This window comes from Odocoileus virginianus, chromosome 17, assembly GCF_023699985.2.
Source record: "Odocoileus virginianus isolate 20LAN1187 ecotype Illinois chromosome 17, Ovbor_1.2, whole genome shotgun sequence".
Classification (NCBI taxonomy): Eukaryota; Metazoa; Chordata; class Mammalia; order Artiodactyla; family Cervidae; genus Odocoileus; species Odocoileus virginianus.
This window is the reverse complement of record NC_069690.1, coordinates 51813007-51839937: the sequence shown is the minus strand read 5'-3', so window position 1 is coordinate 51839937 and position 26931 is coordinate 51813007. Positions and strand designations below refer to the sequence as shown.

General features: G+C 44.9%; 1 protein-coding gene across 3 annotated transcripts in view; it reads left to right on the top strand.

The window, feature by feature from the left end:
- SEC14L1 (SEC14 like lipid binding 1) overlaps positions 1–26931 on the top strand; it is a 50161-nt gene that overhangs the window by 5728 nt on the left and 17502 nt on the right. The window lies entirely within an intron of this gene.

Below are 26931 nucleotides of genomic sequence, written 5' to 3'. Positions count from 1 at the left end.
GTGTTTCATTTGGGAAGTTCTGAGATAAAACACTGATTTCAGAGCATGAACATTTTCAGGTCTAGCTTCCTTCCTCCTGGCATTCATGGTGTCTCACAAGTGATAGAGAGGAGAGTAAGTCCTTGGAGCAGCGTTCAGTGTGGGGTGTAAAGGGGGGTCAGGGTGCAGGCGAGACTGAGCGAGAGGCGGAACCGGGAGCCATGCCTTTGTGGTCACGGCTGCAGGGAGGCAAGGACCCTGTCTCTGATGCTTTTCTCACCCGGGACAGCTGCCCCTGGACTGCTGGAGCACGTGGTGGCAGAGGCCCTGCTGCTAATCTTGTGCAGCCCCGTTTTATTTCTTTCTTTCTTTGGCTGCCCTGGGTCTTCCTTGAAGCATGCAGGATCTTTAGTTGTGGCATTGTGAACTCTTAGTTGCAGCATGTGGAATCCCATTCCTTGACCAGGGATCAAACCCCAGGCCTCCTCCATTCGGAGCGCAGAAGCTCAGCTACTGGACCACCAGGGAAGTCCCAAGCCCTGTTTCTCCATGGGCTTCCTGCCACCTGACAGATCTGCTCACGTCCATTCCCTGAGTTCCCTGTTCTGTCCATCCTGTTGTGCGCTCCCAGACCCCATTGGCCATCTGGATCCCTAGCCGACGCATCTTCTAGATGGTGCCCTCAAGTCACAGCTCTGTGCCTTCCTCTCCTGAGCACCACCTTCGGTCCAGCCTTCAGAGGAAGTGCCAGAGTTGTCCTTTTTTCACTCACACATTCATCTCTTTGGGCCATCCTGCGTCCTCTTGCCAGACACGGTTTCCACCTGTCAGCCCTCTGGTGAAGTGATCGCTCTTATCAGTCAAATCTGTTCTAAACTGCTTTGCATTTTCTCCAAGGCCCTTCATATCCTACTTTCCCTGTTGAAGCTTATTTCATAATTATGCCAGCGTGACTTCCCAGCCTGAATGTTTCCATCTATTCTATGCTGTCCCTGTTTGCCACTGTGTCTTTTCCGGCCCCCCACCCGCTTCCTTTCAACACTTCCTTCCTTGCCTTAGATGTTCACCCCATCTAATCTTGATCTTAACTGGCCCACCCCTTTCCCTGATGGCAGCTGAAAAGCCCTTCGTGTTTCTCTCCCTCTCCTCTCACTCCTCCTCCACGGTGCAGTCAGGGGTAGGTAGGTAGTTTCTTTTGTTCTCCAAGGTGCCTGAGTATTGCTCTCTAACTACTATGTATGTTCCTCAAGGGCAGAGACTTTGTTTTTTCCCTTGTTCCCTCTGGTGTTGGTACCAGGCGCACGTGGGCACTCAGATATGTTTGATCGGCTGGTGTCCGTTTGTTCACTTGAGCTTTCCGTGTGAGGACCTGGGAGGTAGGTCTTATGGTTGAAGCTCAGATCTGTGATCTGTCTTCAGACAGGGGCTCTATGTTTTCCCCATGGAAGAGAAGTAGCATGCTGTGAGCCTTCAATTAACCAATGCCTCCTGGAAGAGCAGAGCCCTTTTGTGATGAAGTTGGCTTTTTTTTTCCAACACCTTCATAAATTATGCAGAACCCATTTGACAAATTTTGTAGTAGTCTAAGCAGTATGCTTTTACCGGTTGAGTAACCAAAAAGCCTCTTTTTAAGCGTGCACTTGCTGATGGAGTGGCTCCCACAGCAGCATTTGCTTCTGTTCCTCTCATTTTCCTGCTTTCCTTTGGTTTGTTTTATTCTCTGGTTTTTTCCCTTCCTTTCCTCTTTCCTCAGATATTTCATGTCTTCCCACCGAGACTAGGGGATGAAAGGAGGAGATTTGCTGTGATACTGGCTGCAGAGTTGGGCTCTGCCACAGACTCGCTCTGTAACCTAGTGACTAGGCTGGTCACTTGTGTAGACTGTTGGGAGGTCTGGAGACCTGCCAGAGGGAGAGGCAGGAAACGTCCATGGCCTCCCCCTTCCCTTTCTGAAAGCTAGCCCCTGTCCCACGCCCAAATGCAAGGTGAAGTGAATCGGCAGAGTCGTTTGTTTTCATGTGAACTATGAATGTGTGTCTCTTTAAAATAGACCATTGTATTTATATGTAAACTTGACTTCATCCATTCAGTTTATGCACCAGGACAGTTGGGGAGACATGTGGAGGACCCTGGGGAGTGCTTGTGTATTGCAGCGCTGTTTAAGGAGGGCTGTACACCAAATGCAGTCCCGTCCGCTCTTTCTGGGGTGAGGGCAAGGTGTGCAGAAGTCTGAGAGGTGGAGCCAACCCACCACCCTGTGCAGCCATTTCCAGGCTGTTCCTCTGTCCTGCTGGAGCCCATCTGGCTTTGTCCTCTTGCTCCGAGGCAGGTGGCTGCCCCCTGAAGCCCCATGTGCCCATCCACCCCTCCTCCTTGCCCAAAGATACCGAGAGCCCCCATCCCCTCTTTCCTGATTCTGTTTTCTTCTACTGATCTGAGTCCCATGCATATTTGGTTTGTACCTTTACTTTAGTTATGAAATACTTTCATTCCATCTTTTGTTTTTCTTTTCGAAGCACATTCTCTGCCTCTCATCCTAGATTTTATCCCGGAGCCTTTTTATGCTTTCCAAGTTTCTGATAATTAGGTGTGTTGTTGAAATACATCTTTTTCATTAATGGAGGTATTGTTATATCTTCAGTCAGCCTAGTATGCAATAGAATTTACTTTTACTCAAAGGAATAAGCAGTCTGCATTTGGGGGTCACCAGCTTAAAAAGTTTTGTTCAGTCTAGGAATAGAGAGAAACAATCCAGTTTTCTCTGTTGATACATTAAGGATCCTGGTCAGTTCTTTAATAGTGAGGGAGATTGTACTCTTTTCATTTATCAAGTTTTTGAATGCCATAGTGTAAATTCTGTTCCATTTACTAAAACCTGTAATGTGGTCAAATTTACTTAGCTTTGACAATGAGCAACCATAGTGTGCTTCCATCACACACTATTTTGTACAGAACCAGGCTTTTTCTCTTCTCCTAAACCCACTCTCCCAACACATTATGCCTCCTGACTTTCTTTTAATGTGCTAGGGTGAAGACAGCTGTGGTTCAGTAGGGGATATTTCGAGAAGAAATAAAGCAGGATCTGATTCAGCTCCTTGCCTTCTTGACTTACCTGTTTTTGTTAAGAAAAAAAAAAGAAAGAAAAGGGTAAACCTTGTATTATAGAAACTTCCAAGTATGCAGAAGTAGAAAGGAAGGTTTGATAAATACCTGCTTGCCTATAGCGTAGCTCTGAAAGCATCAACATTTTGCCAGTTTGTTTCATTTATTCTTTCCACTTTCCTCCTGCTGGTGTATATAAAAAGCAGATTTCAGGCATCTTGTTAATTCATCCTGAAACATAGCTCCCACTGTAAAGACTTTAAAAAAAAATATTTAGCTGTGTCAAGTCTCTCATTGTGGCACTTGGGCTTCTCTCTAGTTGTGGTGCACTGTGGGATCTTGGTTCCCCATTCAAGGATTGAACCCACGTCCCCTACACTGGACCACCAGGGAAGTCCTAGGACCTTTTTCTTTTTAAAAGGTAACCATGGTGTCATTATCACACCCGAGAAGAGTACTAATAATTCCTTGACATCACCCAGTGCCAAATCCATGTTTAGACTTTCTCTGCTAACACAATGTCTTTTTTTTCTTTTTTTAACCTTGTTTGGATCCTCCTTCAGATAAACCTTAGTGTTCAGTTATTATGTTTCTTCAGCCGCCTCTGTTCCCTCACATCCTCCTCTCCCTTTGTTTCCTTTTGTGTCATCGCTTTGTTTCAGAAACTGGGTCATTTGTCCTTTTCAATTACCTTAACATTTTGCTGATTTAATTGTTCATTACAGCCAGTTGGCACAGGAGGAGTCACAGACCTCAAGTCAGTCAGTTCAGCTACTTTTTAGCAGCTTTGTCTAAACATTTGCTGATATTGCTGATAGGTATTGAAGTCAGCGATTATCCTTTGTAATTCTGAGTCGCAAATAGGATGCAAAGCATTTTTTCTCAAATTAAACTGGGTCTTTCCAAACCCACTTCCTTGATCCTGCTGTTCATGGAGAGCAGTTGAAGGGAGTTAATTTACTGGCAGGTCTGACTAAGAGGCTCCCTGTGTAGCATCTGTGCTCAGTGCTTGGGGACCGCCGAGGTGCGAGGAGGGGTCCCAGGCACCCTGGCCTGTCCTCTGTTCGTGGTTTTTGCTTTACAGCCCTGGATGGGGGTGTCAGTCTGGTTTGGGATGCACCCAGAGAGATTCGCTGAAGAGAGAATTTTTGATGGGCAGGTGTGATCATTGATCTTCCTTGATTTTTAATGTGAGTGAAAAGAGTTTATATACTTCTAGTGGGATAATTTAACATGTTGCAACAGAAGGCATGTGTTGCTTTAACAGTTCCCTTGAAAGGTACAGTTGATCTTGAGAGTACTGGCCTTGTTTTGTTCTTGTTTTAAAGAAAAGCCTTTGTATGTATGTAGATTTATGTAATTATCACCCTGTAAGATAATTGCTGTATATTTCATAATGTGTGCTGAATCCTTTTTCCATTCAGAAATCTGCCACGTGTATTTCATTGCTCACTCCTACACAATGTGCACTAGAATATTCCTAGTGCACTGTTCACATGCATAGTGCGAGTCTGAGGGCTTGATCAGCATGTTTGACTCGATGACTGGCGGTGGTTCTCTTCCTCCTGGGCCTCTGGCCCTCCCTCTGGTCACCCTTGCTTTTTTCCTTACTCAGCTCACCTCCTTGCCGCCTTGGGTACAGATGGGCTCTCCCTCTAATGATAACTTGTTTTGCTATTTCAAGACCTCCTAGTTATTCAGCTAGTTTTGTGTTTTCTGAACATCACAGTTTTAACTTGTGGTTAATGCTGTATTATGAAAATCCAATTCTCTCACCCAACATCCCTTCCTGGCCAGCCTCATCTAAACCCATGGCCTCAACTGTCAGTTTATAAACCAAAGCTCTTTTGGCTCACCTTCAGCCTACACACAGGTGCCTCCAGGCGTCTAGCCAGCTCCGTGCTTGGAGAGCCCCACCTGGCCATTCCAAGGCAGACTACTTAGTAGGTCTGAACAGTACCCACCCTTCCTCTTGCCCACACAAAGAACACAGCCAACAGAACACACGCACACACGTTAAAAACAAGAAAATTCCTCTGAAAAGCTCTGCCTTTCCTCTGCACTGCTGCTGCTGAGGAGTGCCACCGTCATGTGCCGACCCTCAGACCCGGAGCCCGGGCACCCCTGAAAGCGCCCACCCCTCCAGCCCCTGTGATGGCCGGACCCTTGCCCGTTGAGGGTGTCTGTTGACTTGGGTCTGAATCGGTGCCTCTGACGGTGTGGGCCCGGCCTCTATCACAGCTTCGTTCATGTCCTCTGGGCCCTGCATCCCAGCCCTGTCTGCCCCACTTGCGTTTTTCCAGGGTTGCCGCCACCGAGTCTCCCAGTTGGATGTCTGATCACATTGCTTGCTAGTTTAAAATTCTCAAGTGGCTGCACCCCACCTTCAAGATGAATTCAGATCCTTGGCCCCGTCCTGGCTTCTAAGCCGCCTCTTAGCCTTGTCTCCACAGGTGAGGCCCCCACGTGCTCCCCGGTCGCATCTCTGGGGTCACTGGCCGTTCCCCAAGTGTGCGTATGTTGCCGGCTTCGTGCTGGAGGGCCTTTCTCCATCCTTCCCTCACCGGTCAGATCAGTTCTCGGAGGAGTTCCCGCCCTGTGCCCTGTTGTCTGCCTGTCACCTGGCTGGTCCCTGCAGCTTGTCACCTATCCTTTCACACAAGCATCTTCAGGGTGGGAACCAGAACATTGTGCTTTTTCTCCCGAGCCTACAGAGAAGCCTCAGAAATGGATTTGTCTGAAGAATAAGCGAGTCCTGAGATGCACACTCTCGCTTCTGCCATTACTTCTGCCTCTGGCAGTGAAAATTTTAACAGAAGGTCACATTGGAACATATTCTTTTGGTTGAATTTACTACTTATACTGTGTTTTGAAGGAATCTGATGCAAATTGGTTTTTGAGTAAAAGAGAGTTTATGTTCAGTGAGCTGAAGCTTATAATTACTATAGTTGTCTGAAAAACGTGTCCTGGTTTATGTATTACTTAGTGTTTGAGTGGCTTTTTTCCCATAGTGATGAATTTGTTCAGCCACTAAGTCATGTCTGATTCTTTGCGATCAAAAAACTTCCTTTCTGTGGTTCTCTTACAGAATGTAAAATTCATTAAAAAATTCTTGACTCTGATAGAATGGTATTCTGATTTTCTTTTTGCCATCTCTACAGGTTTAAACCTGAGCGGTTGATGATTACATGACCCTTTTTCTTAATGAAAAGTTACTCTGTAACATTAGGTAATTCTAATCATTTGTTTCTTTCCTAGCTTAGCGGCTATATATGTTTTAAAAACCAAGTTCAGAACTAAAAGCTGCAAGGTATATATTTTAAGAAGTAAATTAATTTAAGAGACAGTTGTATTACAGTATTTATGCTATTACTACTTAGAAAGCTCATCCCCAAACGCATCCTGTCTTTATTTCATTTAACACAGAGTTGGTTTGGGATGCAAATTGTGACGGTTCGAAATTCTAGTTCTTGGCTGCGTCAGGATTTCCGGGCAGGCCCAGCAGTCGGGTTTCACGAGCCCTGGTTCTGATGCCTGCGCAGGGTGGAGGACCACTGGTTCGGATGTCCTTAATTTGATTTGTACCAAATCGCGTAAGAAGAAAGAAAATTGCTTCCAGTTATAACTTTTTCTTACTTGAAAATCTTCAAAAGGATAGATTCTTTTAACAGATTGTATAATAGAGACTCTCGTAAATTACACTTTGTTTAGAAGGATTTGGCGTGTACTAAACGGAGGCTGTTTGCTTTATGTGCTTCTCCAGAATGTTCTTTGTGCGTTTATTTAGTGATACCAAAACTATGTTAACAAGCATGTGCTTGTCTTAACTGAACTATTTGTGTGGCTTTATTTTCAGGTGGAGTATGAAAAAAGATTTATACTCTTTTTTTCACATGGTAAAATATACATAAGATTTACCATTTTAACTATTTCAAAGTGTACAATCTGACTTCCCTGATAGCTCAAGTTGGTAAAGAATCTGCTTGCAGTGCAGGAGACCCCACTTCGATTTGTGGGTCAGGAAGACCCACTAGAGAAGGGATAGGCTACTCACTCCAGTATTCTTGGGCTTCCCTTTGTGGCTCAGCTGGTAAAGAATCCGCCTGCAGTGCAGGAGACCTGGGTTTGATCCCTGGGTTGGGAAGATCCCCTGGAGAAGGGAAAGGCAGCCCACTCTAGTATTCTGGCCTGGAGAATTCCATGGACTGTATAGTTCATGGGGTCACAAAGAGTCGGACACGACTGAGTGACTTTCACTTTCACGGACATTCACAGGTTGTGTGACCATCTCCATCATTCATCTGCAGAACATTCTCATCTTCCCAAATGGAGACTCTGTCCCCATTAGACACTGACTTCCCATCCCCACCCCTTTCTACTTTCTGTCTCTATAGATTTGACTATTCTAAGTACCTCTTATAAGAGAAATTACACAATATTTATCCTTCTGTGACTTGCTTATTTCACTTAGCATATTGTCCTCACAGCTCGTTCATGTTGTAACATGTCAAAGTTTTCTTTCCTTTTTAAAGTTGAATAATCTTAAGTGTGTGTGTGTGTATACACACTACAGTTTGTTTATCCATTCTTTCATCGGTGGACAGTTAAGCTGTTTCCACTTCTTGGCTGTTGTGTTTACTGTTTATAAAGTCTAGTTGACTATTATGTTAGCCAAAAATAAGTGCACATCTCTCTAGATTTTTTTTTTGTCTTTGAATTCAACCATTGTATTTTATTCCACCTGTTCAAGATACAGCTTTAGTTTACCTCTCACGGTTGCCTTTGCCGTTAGTTCATAACAAAGAAAGAACAGCATCTGAGAGCAGGTGTAGAATGATGCGCTGGGGGGATGCGCTGTGGGGGGGCTCCCACCATAAAGGAAGGGATGTGGTAGAGAAAACAGAAACAAGCACTTCAGGGTCCATGAGGCTCAACTTGTATAACAGGCGTTTAATAAACGGTGCTTGATAGATATTTTCCTGATGGATTAAACCGACTCTTGCTATCAGCCTACTGACGATGGCGCTTTTATTCTGGTTCATGAGGCCGGATAATATTTCCATAGCTCATTACATTCTTTTATGTGGGCAAACACATGGCATCTATAAAAGCTGACAGCTGCAGGTCCCTGGAACACCAAATGCTCTTCTGAAGTCCATGGACTCATTTTTTACACTCTGGAAAAGTGAAACAGCGCTCTGCCAAATCCAACTTCATTTGAAGAAGAATATGCAAAACTGCTATTTTTATTGTCACATATCCTCAGTTTGCTCTCTATTAGAAAGTTTTATGGATTAGGAATAGTTTTGAAAAGTCCTGGCATGTTTTGGATTCTGTTGGATCATGGATCAGTCATTTGACTTTTAAATAAAAAAAAAGAGAAACGCTTCGTAACACTCCAGACATTGTTTGCCTAGGGCTCGAGTAATTGTGGCCTGTGAAACATTTGTCCTTCAAGATTTACTGACAGTGACAGATATCTTAAGTATAAAGATCTACTTAAAGATGTGTGTATCTCTGTGTTTTCTGACTAGTATCCTTTAATTTTCTAACTGGGATTGGTTAATGTGCTTTTTATTTCGATATACCATTATCTTCTTCATCCATTCATCTGTTAATGGACATTTAGGTTGCTTCCATGTCTTGGTTATTGTAAATAGTGCTGCCATGAACATTAGAAGTGCACATATCTTTTCAAATTATAGTTTTCTCCAGATACATGCCCTGGAGTGGGCTTGCTGGAACATATGGCAACTCTCGTTTCTTAAGGAACTTGCATCCTGTTTTCCATTGTTTTTGCACCAGCTTACATTCCTACCAACAGTGCAGGAAGGTTCCCTTTTCTCCATACCCTCTCCAGCATTTGTTATTTGTAGACTTTTTAATAAAGGCCAATTCTGACTGGTGTGAGGTGATGTCATCGTGGTTCTGATGTGCATTTCTCTAATAATTAGCAATGTTGAACATCTTTTTATGTGCCTGTTGGCTATCTATGTCTTTGAAGAAAATTAGGTCTCTTGAGGTCTTGTGCCCATTTTTTTTTTCACTGTTGTTTGCCTAACAGTACTGTTTTAATGGTTGAAAGCAAATACAAAAAGAATAGAGGTGGAACTAATATGTAAATGATGTGTTTGAGGCAAGAATCAGCTAAGTTCCTTTGCAGACAGGGGCTGTACAGATAAAGACTTAAATAGAAGTGGTAGAGGAGTGGTGAATCCCGAAACAGCGTCCCTGGGTGAGGGCCTGCCGGGCTTGAAAGCAGCTGTGCCCTTCTGCTCAGTCCCGTATTCATGTTGGAGGAGGACTTCGTCTTCAACAAATTGTAATCCTTCTCGTTAAATGTATATTGTGTTAGTTTGAGTTTTATAATGGTATGAGTTTTTGCCTAGTTCTTACATATTTAAGTAACATTATAATGAAAAATAACTGGTCAACAATAAAGGTCCAAGGAAACATCTATCTTTTAAAAGGGTAAATTACTCAAGCCATTTCTCTTGAGTTAGAGGTTTGGCTATACTTTCATGAATTCTAGATCCATCAGCTGCTTAAATTGGGTTTTGTTTGACATGCAACCAAGGTTGAAACCAACCAGAGGTTGGAGAGGGGGATAAACATTCAGTTGAGTGGCTTGTTGGCTCAGCCATTATCAGTGGTAGTGAGCAGCCCTTCCACACAGTAGGTCATGAGTGATAGCTCTTTGACAGTTGTTTTAACTGAGTATTGACTGGTGAGGCTAAGAGTGGAAACTTGGGATGGCAGTGTCTTCAACTTCCGGGTCTGACTTAGAGCCGTGGAAATTGACACTGTTGCATCACCCTGCAGGAGAATGGTGGGGGGGAAAATGTCCTTTTGTGAAGTTTGTGATTCTCATGGTCATGGTTCTTTTTCATGATGGAAATTTTCAATTGTGAAGTCCTCAAATACAACTGTATTATGTTTTGAACTTAAAGCTTAAAACTTTTAAGTCTGTTTCATTGGAGATTGTTAGTTGTATAACCAGAGGCAAAGTAGGGCTGGAGCCATAGAGGGACAGTAAGCAATTTCCAAACAAGTTCTGCCTTCAGGGGTCTTCTTATCTCTTGGAGGGGAGTGGTAGAGCAGGCCTCTGCGCTGGGCTTTCGGCACCCCGTGGGCAGCTGAACCCAGGGTACAGCCTGTTGGGGAGATCTGGTTTCTAGGCCCCCTGGGGGTCCCAGAGCTGAACCACCGTTTAAGAAACACTTAAAGAACACCTAAAAGATCCAGGATTAAAGATGAGCTTGTATGGGGTGCAGTGTGCTACTGTCTCACTCACGGCTCACACTTATTTTGTGCAGTAGGCTCTTCTCCCCACTCTGCCTGCTTTGTTGAGCTGTAATTGACATATAACATTCTGTGTGTGTGTGTGTTAAGTCACTTTGGTCATGTCCGACTCTTTGCGATCCTGTGGACTGTAGCCCGCCAGGCTCCTCTGTCCGTGGGATTTCCCAAGCATGAATACTGGAGTGGGTTGCCATTTCCTTCTCCAGGATATCTTCCTGACCCAAGGATCGAACTCGTGTCTCTTATGTCTTTTGCATTGACAGGTGGGTTCTTTACCACTAGTGCCACATGGGAAACCCTTAGTGTTTGTTTAAGGTGTGCAGTGTAATACTTTATGTACATTGTGAAATGATTACCATAAAAGTTGACATCCATCACCTCACAGTTACACATTTTTTTCCCTTGTGATGGTAACTTTTAAGATCTCTTAGCAACTTTCAGATGTACAATACAGTGTCGTCAAGTATAGTCACCCTGCTGGATATTACATCCCCAGGACTTACAACTAGGACTTACAACTTTAGAGGTAGGCGCTTCTCTTATCCCACTGTACAAATGAGGAAACTGAGATTTAAACTGCTTGCCAAGTGAGCTGGTGCAGGTGCCATGGTTCTGCGTGGCCGCACACACGGCCAGACTACCTGCAGCTTGGCTCGCCTCCACACAAACCCGGATCTCGCTTGTCAGCAGGACAGCCACGGACTCTGGGCTTTTCTGATTTTGGACAAAGCCAGTTTGCATTCTTTGCTTTGAGGTTCCTCCCCAGTCCTTCTCCCCCAGCCTCCTCCTCCCTCCTGCCTGATCTGTGCTGACCCGGTTCCCAGCCAGGCAGTAAGCTTCCCCCTTGTGCTCCATCTTTGGTGACTTGCAGCCATTCTCCCTTTTTTCTGTAACAGAAGGCTGGTGCTTGTAGGTGGTACCACTGAGATTCAAATCAGGGCCTGCTGATACATGAGCCCAGGCTCTCTGTCGACTGCCTTCTGGCTCCCTGGTTGGTGTCTGCGTCCTGAAGTGACAGTGCTGGAGGCGAGGAGGGAAAGGATGCTGCGGGCTAGCTGAGTCCAGTACCTGATAGTTGGGTGGCGGGGGTGGGGGAGGGAGTGGCTCGGAAGTTGCTAGGAGCTGTGAGTTTAAAACAGTTTGAGGCCCTGCATGCTGGTGCGCTAGGGTAGACAGTTGTACAAGGTTACCCGGAGAGGGCTTTGTCCTTGAAACAAACAGTAGGTGACTCTCCAGGGCTGTGGGAATAGTCTGATGTTTACATTCATTCAGGCTGAGATGGGAGCTGAGCCATTGGTTTCCTGACGCAGGTTCTTTCCCGTCCAAGTATATTGTGTTTCTTCATTCTGTGGAACATGTTACTGCCATTACCGTTAAGCCTGATTCAGGGTTCCCTGTAACCAAAACCTTTCAGGGAACATCTTGTTTCCTCAGCAGTCCCTCTCCCCCCACTTATCTTATGAAAGTTCTCTTTCCAGCTTTGGTCATGTTAAATCTTCAGGGCCATATCTGCTTCTAGCAACTGAGTTAAGTGTAGAATTAATGACTTATATAACTAAATCAATATATTTCTTGTATTTTCTTCATACTACAAAGGGACTATTTTACTCTCAATCCCTAAGTTGAAATGATGTCATTTCTATCTTTATTTCTGTTGACTTTTTCTTTTTCCTTATAGAAGGAAAGAGACCTCTATGATATTATTCACACCTGGTTCCTTTTTTAATTTTTTTTAAAGTGGGCTAATTATAAACTTAAAATGGTTTCCAGCCAAGTCTCATGTTATTTACATCTTGTGTTTCTAGGGCCATGGAAGGTAAAATTGTCATTTTAGCCTGGTGAGCAAGGATTTTGAGAGTGATTTTTTTTTTTTTTAAGCCATTCACATTAGATTCTCTTCCTCTTTCTGTGCCAAGCTAAATCAGTTCCTGGACTGTGGGTGGCAGTGTCTTTGCTTAGTGATCAGACACCTTTTTCCTCTTTTTTTGAGTATTGTACTTACTCTGTATCAGGGCTGCCAAACACTCTTCCATTTTCTTTTTCTTAATCTTCTACAATTCTTCACATCAAAAATGAAGAAACTAAGATGAAATTGAAGATGAAGAAGATGAATTACTCAACAATGCCGAGTACGCTTCCCAAGGCGCTCTCTGGGTCTTGAGCTGGGTCTTCTCTCCCGGGGCCTGTCCCCTGAGATGTGACGCTGCTCTGGGTTCAGATTCCGGAACTTGACTTCCTTCAACCTCTGTTTCCTCATTTTAAAGTGGGGAGAAGCTCATTTCGTAGGAAGAGTCTGCCTAGTACATGCATTAACCTTTGTGAACCCACTTGCCGTGTGGCTGTGAAGCCTACCCCTAGGCAGTGGTGCTGGGGGCTGCTCCTGCGTTTGTTGCCCCCTTCATGAGCCCTTGGCAGGGACGACCCTGGTCTTTCCCTCCTGCATCCTGGCTGCCTGCTCTGCAGTGCCTGTCGCTGGAGAGAATGTTGAATAAAGGATGTTATGAATTTCTCTAGGTTCTTCTTAGAAGAACTTTTTAAAAATTTTCCAATAGCTCAGGTAGTTAATAGGCTTTTACCTTTGGCCAAGGTGTTACGTGACTCCTTTTTTTTCATATTTAATAGGTTATACATTTTAGAGCAGTTTTAGGTTTACATTATGGAAAATTGAGCAGGTAGTATGGAATTTCTATATACTCCTCTACAGCTTCCCCTGTACTAACATCTTGTGTGGTGTGTTTCTTTCATTGGTGAGCCAGTGTGTTTATATGTTGTTATTAACTAAAATCCATCGTCTCTGCTAGGATTCACTGTGTGTTTTACAGGCCTTTGGGTTTTGACAAATGTCTATTGTCCCATGTCCATCAGGACAGTGTCCTCCGAGTGGTTTCTCTGCCCTAAAACTCCTCTGTGCCCCACCCTTCATCCCTACCTTCTCTCCCCAACACTTGGCAGCCCCTGGTCTTTTTATTCTCTCGGTAGTGTTGCCTTTTCCAGTTATCAGATAGTTGGGATCATTCGGTCTGCAGCCTTTTCACATAAGCTTCTTTCAAAGCTGTAATCATTTAAATTTCTCCCACCTCTTTTTGTGGCTCGATAGTTCATTTCTCTTTATTGCTGAATAAGGCTCCATTGTGTAGATGTACCACGCACAGACTGTTTATCCATTCACCTTTTGTAGGACATCTTGGTTGCTTCCTGTTTTTGGCAGTTACGAATAATGCCTTCGTGCTGCTTTCCTTTTCATTTAACCTGGAGTTTTCCTGCTGTGCTGATGACGGCAAATCAAGCTTCTTTATCAGGAAATACTGGTCACTATTAGAAATGCTTCCCAGAGTTGGCCTGCCAATTAAAACTATATGTATTTATGTTTTTATTGTTTTTCCCCACTTTATTGAGATGTAAATGACAACTAATAAACTATCTTTTAAAGATATATAATTGGATGAGTTTTGACATGTGTGAAACCTGTGAGACCATCACCATAGTTAAGTTAGCATTGTGAGTCAGCCAAGATCAGAGCAATTTCTTGAACTTCAAATGTGGCTAGTGAGACTGAGGGGCTGAATTTTAATATTGTTTAATTTTTAATTAAATAGCCACATGTGGTTGGTGGCTGTAGATTATAGAAGAGGTGGCTCTAGAGCGCACCTGTTCATTGAGTGGAACGGTGAGAGTTACCCTCCTTATTCACATTCATGTTCTCCTCTCCTTCCCACTTCTTTCTTGAGTTAAATGTATGTAGTCAGATTTGTGTGCGTAAGTTAGAAGTGCATAACTTAGAAGTTCAGACCCCCTTGTGTAACAGAGAGCAGTTAAGTACAAGTGATAGTCCATTGGCCTTATGATCCTTTATTTCAAATTTTTATCCTTCATGGTTTTGACTGGCATTTAAAATAACTCCTGAGTTTTGGGGGAAAATAATTAAATGGAACCCGTTACAGTTAATCACTTAGATCAGGAGTAGGCACACGACAGCCTTCTGTCAGTTTTTGTTCAGTTCAGTCGCGTCCAATTCTTTGCGACTCCATGGACTGCAGCACACCAGGCTTCCCTGTCAATCACCAACTCCCGGAGCTGACTCAAAGTCATGTCCATCAAGTCGGTGATGCCATCCAACCATCTCATCCTCTGTCGTCCCCTTCTCCTCCCCACCTTCAGTCTTTCCCAGAATCAGTTTTCCCAGTGTCTGTTTTTGTACACCAGCTAAAACAGGTCTTTATGGTTTTTAGCAGTTGGGAAAAATTCAAGACTATTTCATGGCATGTGAAAAGTGTATGAAATTTCCATCTCTATAAATACAGTTTTATTGGAACCCAGCTCTATTCAGTTTGTTCACATGTCTGTGGCTGCTTCTGTCCTCAAAAGGCAGAGTTGAATATTTGTCACAGAGACTGGCCCAGAAAGCTGAAGATATTTACTGTTTGACCCTTCATTTATGCGAAAAGTTTGCTAACCCCTCTTAGATTTTTGAAGGCCTTTATGCAGAAGTTGGAAACTTAACTTGAACACTGGACCTTTTATATTTGATAGAAAGTTTGATAGTAGAGGATAATCAGTTGGATTGAAGCGCATTTGTTTTCATTTTAAAAATACAATTACTGATTGATTTGCTACCTTGGGTCTTAGCTGTGCACCTGGGCGCTCATTGTGGCACACAAGTGCGGTAGTCGTGGCGTTCAGGCGCTCATTGTGACGCACAGGCGCAGTAGTTGTGGTGCACAGGCGCGGTAGTCGTGGCGTTCAGGCGCTCATTGTGACGCACAGGCGCAGTAGTCGTGGCGCACAGGCGCTCAATGTGGCGCACAGGCGCGGTAGTCGTGGCACACAGGCGCGGTAGTCGTGGCGTTCAGATGCTCATTGTGACGCACAGGCGCAGTAGTTGTGGCGTTCAGGCGCTCATTGTGACGCACAGGCGCAGTAGTCGTGGCGCACAGGCGCTCATTGTGACGCACAGGCACAGTAGTTGTGGCGCACAGGCGCTCATTGTGACGCACAGGCACAGTAGTTGTGGCGCACAGGCGCTCATTGTGACGCACAGGCGCAGTAGTCGTGGCGCACAGGCACGGTAGTCATGGCGTTCAGGTGCTCATTGTGACGCACAGGCACAGTAGTCGTAGCGTTCAGGTGTTCATTGTGACGCACAGGCGCAGTAGTCGTGGCACACAGGCGCTCATTGTGATGCACAGGCGCAGTAGTTGTGGCGCACAGGCGCGGTAGTCGTGGCGCACAGGCGCTCATTGTGACGCACAGGTGCGGTAGTCGTGGCGCACAGGCGCAGTAGTTGTGGCGCACAGGCGCTCATTGTGACGCACAGGTGCGGTAGTCGTGGCGCACAGGCGCAGTAGTTGTGGCGCACAGGCGCTCATTGTGACGCACAGGCGCAGTAGTTGTGGCGCACAGGCACAGTAGTCGTGGCGTTCAGATGCTCATTGTGACGCACTGGCGCAGTAGTCGTGGCGTCCAGATGCTCATTGTGGCACACAAGTGCGGTAGTCGTGGCGTTCAGGCGCTCATTGTGACGCACAGGCGCAGTAGTTGTGGCGCACAGGCACGGTAGTCGTAGCGTTCAGGTGTTCATTGTGATGCACAGGCGCTAATTGTGACGCACAGGTGCGGTAGTCGTGGTGCACAGGCGCGGTAGTCGTGGCGTTCAGGTGTTCATTGTGACGCACAGGCGCTCATTGTGACGCACAGGTGCGGTAGTCGTGGCGCACAGGCGCAGTAGTTGTGGCGCACAGGCGCTCATTGTGACGCACAGGTGCGGTAGTCGTGGCGCACAGGCGCAGTAGTTGTGGCGCACAGGCGCTCATTGTGACGCACAGGCGCAGTAGTTGTGGCGCGCAGGCACGGTAGTCGTGGCGTTCAGATGCTCATTGTGACGCACAGGCGCAGTAGTCGTGGCGTTCAGATGCTCATTGTGGCACACAAGTGCGGTAGTCGTGGCGTTCAGGCGCTCATTGTGACGCACAGGCGCAGTAGTTGTGGCGCACAGGCACGGTAGTCGTAGCGTTCAGGTGTTCATTGTGATGCACAGGCGCTAATTGTGACGCACAGGTGCGGTAGTCGTGGTGCACAGGCGCGGTAGTCGTGGCGTTCAGGTGTTCATTGTGACGCACAGGCGCTCATTGTGACGCACAGGCGCAGTAGTTGTGGCGCACAGGCGCAGTAGTTGTGGCACACAGGTGCTCATTACGACGCACAGGTGCGGTAGTCGTGACGCACAGGCGCTCATTGTGACGCACAGGCGCAGTAGTTGTGGCGCACAGGTGCTCATTACGACGCACAGGTGCGGTAGTCGTGACGCACAGGCGCTCATTGTGATGCACAGGCGCAGTAGTCGTGGCGCACAGGCGCTCATTGTGACGCACAGGCGCAGTAGTTGTGGCGCACAGGTGCTCATTACGACGCACAGGTGCGGTAGTCGTGACGCACAGGCGCTCATTGTGACACACAGGCGCAGTAGTCGTGGCGCACAGGCGCTCATTGTGACGCACAGGCGCAGTAGTTGTGGCGCACAGGCGCTCATTGTGACGCACAGGTGCGGTAGTCGTGGCGCACAGGCGCTCATTGTGACGCACAGGCGCAGTAGTCGTGCCACACAGGCACGGTAGTCATGGCGTTCAGACGCTCATTGTGACGCACAGGCGCAGTAGTCGTGGTGCACAGGCGCTCATTGTGACACACAGGGGTGGTCTAGTGGCGCTCAGGCGCAGTAGTCGTGGTGCACAGGCGCTCATTGTGACGCACAGGCGCAGTAGTCGTGCCACACAGGCACGGTAGTCATGGCATTCAGGCGCTCATTGTGGTTCACAGGCGCAGTCGTTATGGTGCGTGGGCTTAGTTGCCCTGACACATATGGGATCTTAGTTCCCTGATCAGGGAGCGAACCCTTGTCCCTTTGCATTGCAAGGTGATTTTTTAACCACTGGACCACCAGGGAAGTCCCTGTTTGTATTTTGAATAATGTATTTATAGGCAGAGGAATTTGTGAATGAATGAATGAATAAAATTTAGAGCCCTTGGAGGCACAGTTCCCAAAGTGTGTTCAGAGGCACCCCAGAGGACCCGTGGGCTATAGGACAGTTTCAGTTTCTGAGGAAGCACTGTGATAGTCCACATTTCATAAACACTGCAAACTCTTAGTTCAGGGTAGTTCGCAGTTTCGGGATCCCACTGCATTTCCTCGATGGTGTTGCATCTTTATGTGGCTGGGGTTTCGTGGTGGTTGCTGCTCTAGAAGTCAGTGTGCCGCCCGAACTCAGAGCAGCGGCAACGTGAGTCTAAGGGGAGCACACACACATCCTCAGATCATTCTCGCTATTTAGGACTGAAGCAAAAACATTTTCTTATTCAACTTAATAAGAGATTATTTTTCAAATGGTTACTAAGTTATTAAGACCCAAATGCTTTTTAAATTGTTTGGAGCCCATAATCTAATAAGTGGTATTTCTTTTGGCCTTGGGGCACCGTGAAAAAGTTGTTGAGATTCCAAGGGTGCCATGAACCAAAATTTGGGAACCTCTGGCATTCTGCACCAAGTAACAGTGCTTTAAGGACAGATGACTCCAGATGACCAGTCAGAAACGTCACGCATGATTGTCTTCAAGATAATAAACCCACTGGAAGTATGGAGGCCCCAGGCTCTTGTCTGAAAGGTCAGTCTTGAGATCTTTCAGAAACAGGAAGCAGTTTGGACAAGTATGGGCCATAGTTTTCTAATCTAACATGTACGAGATGCAGTTAGTCAAGCATCCTGATTACCCTTTGAGTTTTATTTGAAAATCCAGTAGCTCTGTCAGTCTGTTAACAAAAGTTCTTATCCTTTAACAAAAACATTTCATGTTTAGTACTCTTGGAGCAAAGGAGTGAGTAAAAGGAACTGTGATGTGTTGATACAAAATCCCTCAGCATTTCTTCCAGGGCTTGCCTGTCCCCCTATGTTGTGTAGAGTAATACACGATGAAATGGCTACTTTATCAAAAATAAACAGAGCTGGTTAAATCATTGTGTGCTAACTGTGAGGGTAGGTGTTGGGAGAAAAGGATGTGTTCCTGGTTTAAAAATAAATTGTCTAAAATATTTGTAGTTGCGAGCGTTTTGGTGCATTCTGTGTGTGAGCTGTGCTCTCACCATCTGTTCTTTCAGCCATAATTGTGCCTTCCGCAGTCGTCACACAATCACATTTCAGTGAGAAGGCTCTAGCAAAGAAATCAACCTCCTTTGTTGGGTTGCATAAGTCTCTTAAATGCCCTTTCCTTAGACCTATGGCACCACGGGTTGACCTGAAGTCTTTCAGACTAAATACTACCTCTGTAAAAAGAGTGTTATTGGGATCGTGGAATCTGAGGTTGTATAAGATGAAATTCATAATTTAAGCTTCAGATATGTTTTATCTTAGAGGGAAATGGCTTGGGGCACATTAAATTTTTATATGTATCTTTTTAGTTTTAGTATATTCATTATATTTTCTTGTTTGATCTTACTAGCAGGTTTCAATCCTCTTGTTATGACTTGGTATATTGGTCCATCTGAAGACTGGGAATTGAGGGAAGTGACTTTGGGATGAATACAGAACTTACCTAATATAGTTGTGTGTGCCATTTTACCATGGTTCATTTGCTAATCTTGTACTGCTTTGAAGATAGCTGATCTGATTGGGTTGTCAGTAAGTAATTGGATGAATGAAGTATATGTTATGACTGACTGAATTGTAACTTTTCCTTCAAAGGGCACAGATATCCACAGATTTTGGTTTTGTTACTATCTTGTTAAGTATGAGCAGTCATTCACAAATAGCATCTGACTTGGAACCTCCGTTCCGAGGGGGAGCGCGGGGGCCACCAGGGCTGGATTGTGACAGCGCAGGGCCCCTGGGTCCCCTGGGCCGTCGTCACTTCTCATGTCTGCAGTCAGCTTAGATGGTCATCTCGCTCTTGAGTGGCAGCCACAGACTCTTCCAGCTTAGCTGACATGTCGTTCTACTCCTGTTCCCCCCAACCCGGAATGTTCCTTTCTCTGCTGGTTACTTCTCTAAAGCTGCCTGCCCTTCAAGACCCCCTGCAGACACACTGCCTCCGAGAAGCCTCTGGAGCCACCCAGGCAGGGCGTCGTCCTGTAGCCCACCCCCTGTTGCTCACCTCTCCTGGGGGGCCCCCTGCTGCCTTGTGGACCGTTGCATGTTCCTATGTCTTTCACTTGTGTGTTCTCTAGAACCTTGGCGTAGGGCTGCATGTACAGGCCCTCTTTACATATGTGTAATTTCAGAGAGAGAATTAATAGAAATATAACTCTGAGGGACTTGGGTCCATTTTCTTGATGGGCTGTATATTTTTTTGAGCACCAGCAACCCGCGTTCGAACCCTGGGTCAAGAATGTCCCCTGGAGAAGGAAATGGCAGCCCGCATCTGGTGTTCTCGCTCAGAAAATCCCACGGACAGAGGAGCCTGCAGTGCTGCAGTCCACAGGGCTGCCTCGAGTCTGACACAGCTGAGCAACTAACGGGTCACTTCATGACTTCCATTTCTAAGAGAGTCTAAAGCGACAGTTAGCTTTTTCACTCACTGTAAACCCGGCCTCTTTATGAAGGTCATGTCTGGTGCCATAGGATAGCCAGGTTTCTCCATGGAAAGCAGCTGGCTTAGTTTTTTGGCTAAATTGGGTATTAACAGAGTTCAATTTATTTATTTATTTTTCTGGGACATTTTCAAAGTTTTTTCTTTTTTTTTTTTTTTCATTTATTTTTATTAGTTGGAGGCTACTTTACAACATTGCAGTGGTTTTTGTCATACATTGAAATGAATTAGCCATGGATTTACATGTATTCCCCATCCCGGTCCCCCCTCCCACTTCCTTCTCCACCCGATCCCTCTGGGTCTTCCCAGTGCACCAGGCCCGAGCACTTGTCTCATGCATCCAACCTGGGCTGGTGATCTGTTTCACCCTAGATAATACACATGTTTCGATGCTGTTCTCTTGAAACATCCCACCCGCGCCTTCTCCACAGAGTCTGTCTCCACAAGTCTGTTCTATACATCTGAGTCTCTTTTTCTGTTTTGCATATAGGGCTATCGTTACCATCTTTCTAAATTCCATATATATGTGTTAGTATACTGTAATGGTCTTTATCTTTCTGGCTTACTTCACTCTGTATAATGGGCTCCAGTTTCATCCATCTCATTAGAACTGATTCAAATGAATTATTTTTAATGGCTGAGTAATATTCCATGGTGTATATCTACCACAGCTTCCTCATCCATTCGTCTGCTGATGGGCATCTAGGTTGCTTCCATGTCCTGGCTATTATAAACAGTGCTGCGATGAACATTGGGGTGCACGTGTCTCTTTCAGATCTGGTTTCCTCGGTGTGTATGCCCAGAAGTGGGATTGCTGGGTCACATGGCAGTTCTATTTCCAGCTTTTTAAGAAATCTCCACACTGTTTTCCATAGTGGCTGTACTAATTTGCATTCCCACCAACAGTGTAAGAGGGTTCCCTTTTCTCCACACCCTCTCCAGCATTTATTGCTTGTAGACTTTTGGATAGCAGCCATCCTGACTGGCGTGTAATGATACCTCATTGTGGTTTTGATTTGCATTTCTCTGATAATGAGTGATGTTGAGCATCTTTTCATGTGTTTTTTTGCCATCTGTATGTCTTCCTTGGAGAAATGTCTGTTTAGTTCTTTGGCCCATTTTTTAATTGGGTCATTTATTTTTCTGGAGTTGAGCTGGAGGAGTTGCTTGTATATTTTTGAGATTAATCCTTTGTCTTTTGCTTCGTTTGCTATTATTTTCTCCCAATCTGAGGGCTGTCTTTTCACCTTGCTTACAGTTTCCTTTGTTGTGCAAAAGCTTTTAAGTTTCATTAGGTCCCATTTGTTTATTTTTGCTTTTGTTTCTAAAATTCTGGGAGGTGGGTCATAGAGGATCCTGCTGTGATTTATGTCGGAGAGTGTTTTGCCTGTGTTCTCCTCTAGGAGTTTTATAGTTTTGAACAGAGTTCAATTTAAAGGTGGGTTCTTTAAGGAATTTCTTTCAGATGAGTTTTCCTGGCAGAACACAATGTTAAGCTTATTAATTCACAGGTTGATATGTCTTCACTGAAACATGGTTTTCTTTAGCACAGTAATAGCTTTTAGTATGTCATAATTGCATTCAAAGGTTGGTTAAAAACTGAAAGTACTGTTGCCAAGCTCCCAAATTGCAGGCTCAGAAATCCCTTTTGAAAGAGGAGGGGTGAGTGTTGGAAGGTAGGAGGGAGCTGTCACTGAGAAGCGGCCCTCCTCTCAGAGGCGAGTGGAACAGGCTGCTTTTACCGTCGAAATGACCGCTGTGTTGGAGAGAGCCAGCAAATGACTACAGTGGTTATTTTTCTTCCCAAAGTAATTTTTCCTTTTAAGAGGAAACATCAAAGAACATGCCTCTCCCTCTGAAGCAATTACTTCTGGAAGAGTTACTTCCCTTCAGCCCTTCTTGGTTTTTGTATTAGATAAATATTGAGTGTGATTAGGAAATGACTTGATAATACTGCAGATAGTAGGCAAAAAAAAAAAAGGCATTTGAACATTCCTTTGGCTCTTCTTTCTGATACAGTGATTGGAACCTGGTGATGGTTGAAATGTGGGGTTCTTCCTCACTTCTGGAGATTTCCTCCTGCAGAAATAAAATTGAAGGCCTGCAAGTGTGGGCTCTTTGGCCCAAACAGGGTTTTAAAAATAGGGTCACTTCATAAAATCGGGATTGAAAAACCAGAAGCTTGAGTTCCCTGGGCCTGTATCTCACCTCCGAGTGACAGCAAGCCACCGGGGGAGGAGGCTCCATGAGGAGAGCCCCCTGGGCTGCACACCTGACCTCTGCCTTGGGCTGGGGCTGTGGGCACACCTAACCTTGTATACAGTTTCATGTGGAAATTGTGACGGTGTTGTATTTAATCAGTTATGTGCAGAGGCACTGTTGGTTTTCATGTGAATTTTCCCTGTTAATATTTTTCCCAACTTTCTGTTTTGAAAAATTTCTATTAAAAAAGTTGATAAAGTGTAGTGAGCACCTGTATACATTTCACCTAAACTAACATGTTGGTTTTATTTTGTTCTTTCCCACACATATACCATTTTTTTTTCCATAGAACCACTTGAAAGTAAGCTGTGTATAGCTTAACACTTTCGCCCTAAATACCCTAATAGAATAGATATTCTCCTATGTAACTGTCATTATCACAACTGAGAAATCTGACACTGATAGAATACTACTACTTAATATGTAATACATGGTTGCATTTCCTTAACTATTCTCTAGAGCTATGTTTATTCCAGTCCAGGAGCCAGGGAAGCTTTGCTTTCGATAACCCTGTCTCTTCAGTTGTCTTAATTCTAGACACTTCCCTGCTTTCTTTGTTCAAGACATTGACAGTTTCTCTTTTTTTAATTTTTGGCTACTCCCATGGCGTATGGGATGTTGGTTCCCTGACCAGAGATTGAATCCATGCCCCCTGCATTGGAAGGCGGAGTCTTAACCTCTGGACCCACCAGGAAAATCTGACAGATTTTCTTTTTTAAAGGTCCGGGCTGGTTGTTTTGCAGAATATTCCATAAGTTGGGTTTGTCTAGTTGTTCCTCTTGATTAGCTGTAGTTCGCCGTTTGCATCATGAGGACTCATGCTTGTGTGTGCTTCCATTGCATCCATCAGATTGTCAAGTTGTTCCCAGACAGTCATTTGGTGAAGGTGATGTCTACTAGCTCTTTCCATGAAAGCGGTTCTATTGTGCCTTTGTCACTCATAACCAGCAGGACCATAATTTGAGGCTGTGGTGTCTTCCAGCAACCCCCTTTCTGTAGCATCCCTTGATGATCCTTGCTTGAATCAGTTGTTATAAACTGATGGTTGCAGAATGTGGTTTTTCTAATTCTGTCATTCCTTCTGTGATTATTAGATGATCTTTTTCTGTTAAATTTCCTTCCCAGCCCATTTTTCTTGAGTATTTCTATATGGTTTATAATGCTTTATCACCTTTTTTCTTTCTGGTGCTCCAGTTATCCAGGGATTGACAAGGGGAACCCATTCAGGCTGGTTTCCCATCAGTCATTGAGCACTTCCTTGATTTCTGGTAAGAAATGCTTCAGACTCACCTTGACCTTTATTTGCTCCAGACTGGTAATCAGCCTTTTCCCCAAGGAGCACAGCTTCCTTTTTAGTAGGGAGTGGTATTTGGAAAATAGGAACTGGATGCTAAGTTTGCTTATTGCAGCTGAGGTGTCATATCTTCTAGGCCCTTCCAGATAGAGCTAGAATGTAAATGCTTTTAATAAAATATTTTAATAGAATTAGAATGCTTCTAATTTTCAGAGGCTTCAAAAACTTTATAGGTTATAGTTTGTGCTGAAAACTAGGGTGGTGGTGGTGGTGGTTTAATCACTAAGTCGTGTCCTACTCTTTGCGACCCCATGGACCATAGTCCGCTAGGCTCCTCTGTCCATGGGATTTCCCAGGCAAGAATCCTGCTGATATCCTAGGCAATTTCAGAGACTATAAAGTTTTGTCAGCTTCTTTCAGTCTTCCTTTCCCTTAATCCTCTAGAAAGTTAGAGTTTTCTGTGCTAACGGTATACAAAATTCAATAGCTTCACATATCCCCTCAAGATAAGCCAGGGTAAGTGAGCACAGAAACAAAAAGCGGGACTCACTGATTTATTTAGGAAGCTCTTATTCCGTATTTCAAAAAATGTTTATTGAACAGTGACTCTGTTTCAGACGTTGAGTAAGGTCCTTCTTCTTCTTAATCAAAGAGAAGTAGGACTTGGTCTCTGCCCTGTAGCTGAGTGGAGGGAGGAGGCTAGATGCTTACTAAGCACTTTCCACACGGACAGAGCTTTGGAGGGGAACATGTCAACTCCTGTGTTAGTGGCTCTTTAGCCTGGGTACCTCAAATACCATCTGGTTGGGGCATACTGAGGAGAAAATGAGTGTCTCTGCACATACGAGTCTATGTGGAGGGGTAGATGTACAGGGAGTGGAAAGTTTTTTCTGTTTTAAATTCCGGTCTAGCCTGCATGGGTAATGCCTTATGCTGACCACTCTATTTCAGGAATTTAAAGGATGTTGTGGGTATTTTGCAAATGATATAATAGGTACTTAAGTGGTAAAGAGCTGAGTATAGGTTGTTTCTTTCTAAGGACTTACTCTACCCTTTATGTAATTTAAGAATTGTTTTTTTTTTTTGAAGCCCTTGTAGTCTCAGTTTCTTGACATGTCATAGTGCTGGAATGTACAAAGCCATTTTGTTTTTAATGTAGGAAAATTTAGACAGTGTCAGGGTGTAGAACAAAGGATACTCAGCAATTTTTTTTCTAGAATTGTTTGTGTGTGCAGTACCTAATACTAACAAATTTTAGGGCCTCATTGAGGCCTGAATTATCTGAGGTATGATCTCAGCAGTTGAATAAACTTCTTAAATGTTGTTTATTATAAAAGGCATGAAGAGAATTTTCCTGTGATTTATATCCATGCTAGCAGTTACGGGTTTCAGAATATATTTGAATGAAGGGGAGTAGCTAAGTATGAAGAATGTATTTTCAAGTCCCAAAGTAAAAACATTTAAAAAGCAAATACAATTGGTCACCACGTGAGTCGTGCCTCCCTTCCAGACCATCCGGTCACATGGTGGCATCCCCTCCTTTCCCGCGGGGAGGGCAGCTCCAGGAAGGCAGGCCCTTCTGTTGGTCCTGGTCCCCCACCAGGACCCCCCACGTGCACCCACCCTGGGGGCCTGGCCACGTGGTCGGTGCTGAGCAGGAGTGTGACAGTCACAGTGTCGCAGGTCACCAGTTCCCTCCCCTGCTGGCTGTGGGTCCCTGCTCACCCCGAGGTTTTCTCAAAGTTGCACTCCTGGGTTGTCTTTCCTGAAAATGCTCTCCGCTCATCGCTGACTATGTACAGACCTTTCCACGCTGAGGCCCAGCGTTCATGCCTCTTCTCCCTTGGAGCCTTCCGAGGCCTCCATCCCTCCAAGCTGTTTATTCTTTTCTCCTTGAGCCCTTAGAGCACTTGCCTATTCTTAGGACACTTGTGTGTTTCCCTGACTCCATTTCCTGAACTGTCTGCTTCCTCTTCCCCTCCCTCGCATATTGCCTGGCTTGGTGCCTTGTAAATAACGTGGACAGCAGTGTTTCAGACTGGGGAAACTTATAATGTGATGGAGAGGAGATGAGATACATGCAGAAAACCGAGTCACTTGGAAGGAGATGGTCATGAGCATCCTGAGTGGAGGGGCTGCTCCGTTGCTCTGGTGTTTCATGGGGTCTCTTGTGACTGCTTGTGGAACTTCTCCAGGAAGACTGACTGTTTAGCATGATAGTGCTCTGAAACTGCTCCCACCATTTTAGAGGTAGAGTCAGAGCAGCGTGTGCCACTTCCACACTTAGATTAATCTTTTCAGCACCATAAATTTCTTCCTCAGATCTGTGCCTGGTTGTCATTAGTTTTAAGATGGGCTGTCTCAGCTCCCTTGTCCTGTTTCTCCTGCAGCCTGAGAGGGGAGTGGCATCTGTCAGTCACCTGACAGTGCAGAACTGAGAGGCGAGCCCTGGGCTTCATTTTTCAGGTTTCTTCTCACTGCCAGACACTTGTCATCCCCCGTCCTGTGGTTTCCTGCCCATCCGTGCCTGTGAGCCATTGGACGGCTTCAGTTCTAGTGTGAATTCAACAGTATCTTTAGATCAGTAGTCTTCACAGAGGGCTATGGAGCAAACTAAATCTGGTGCCTATGTGCATTTTCTAAAAGTTTGGACAAATTATATAGCAGATCTTTCTTTTAAGTTTTTGTATTTTGAAATAGACTTATAGGATATTAATAGCATATTATTCCCAAGAAATATTATGGAGCAATTCCACATGCTCTTTACCCATTCCCCCTCCCCCCCAGTAGTTACATCCAAAGAGATTGTCACATCAAATATGTCAGCATCACAACAAATATGATGGTTCAGCATCACATCCAGGATATCAACACAACACAGTCAAGAGACAGAGCATCTTCCAAGGGTTCCTCTCCTGTTACCCCATTATAGTCACACCCACTCCCCTCTCGCCCCCTGGCAACCACTAATCTGTTCTCCATTTCTATAATTTTGTCATTTCAAGAATGTTACAGGGACTTCCCTGGTGGTCTAGTGGTTAGGACTCTGTGCTTTCCCTACCAAGGGCCCACGTTTCACGTTTGATCCCCAGTCCTGGAATTCAGATCCTACAAGCTGCATGGTGCAGTCAAAAAATAAATTTTTAAAAATACCTTATAAACATATTTAAGTTCATAATCCATTTTGAGATAGTTTTTATAAGTATGGGGTTCATCAAGTTCCTTTTTTTTCCCCTATGGATGTGTGTAGTATTTGTGAAAAGGCTATCCTTCTTCCGTTGAATTGCTTTACGAGCTCTGTTGGGGGAACACCAGTGGGGGCACATCTGTGGGGGTCGGTTTGTGGCGCCCCACTCTGCCCACCAAGCTCTGTGTCTTTCCTGCCACCCCTGCGTACAGTCTGGATTCCTGTAGCCGCAA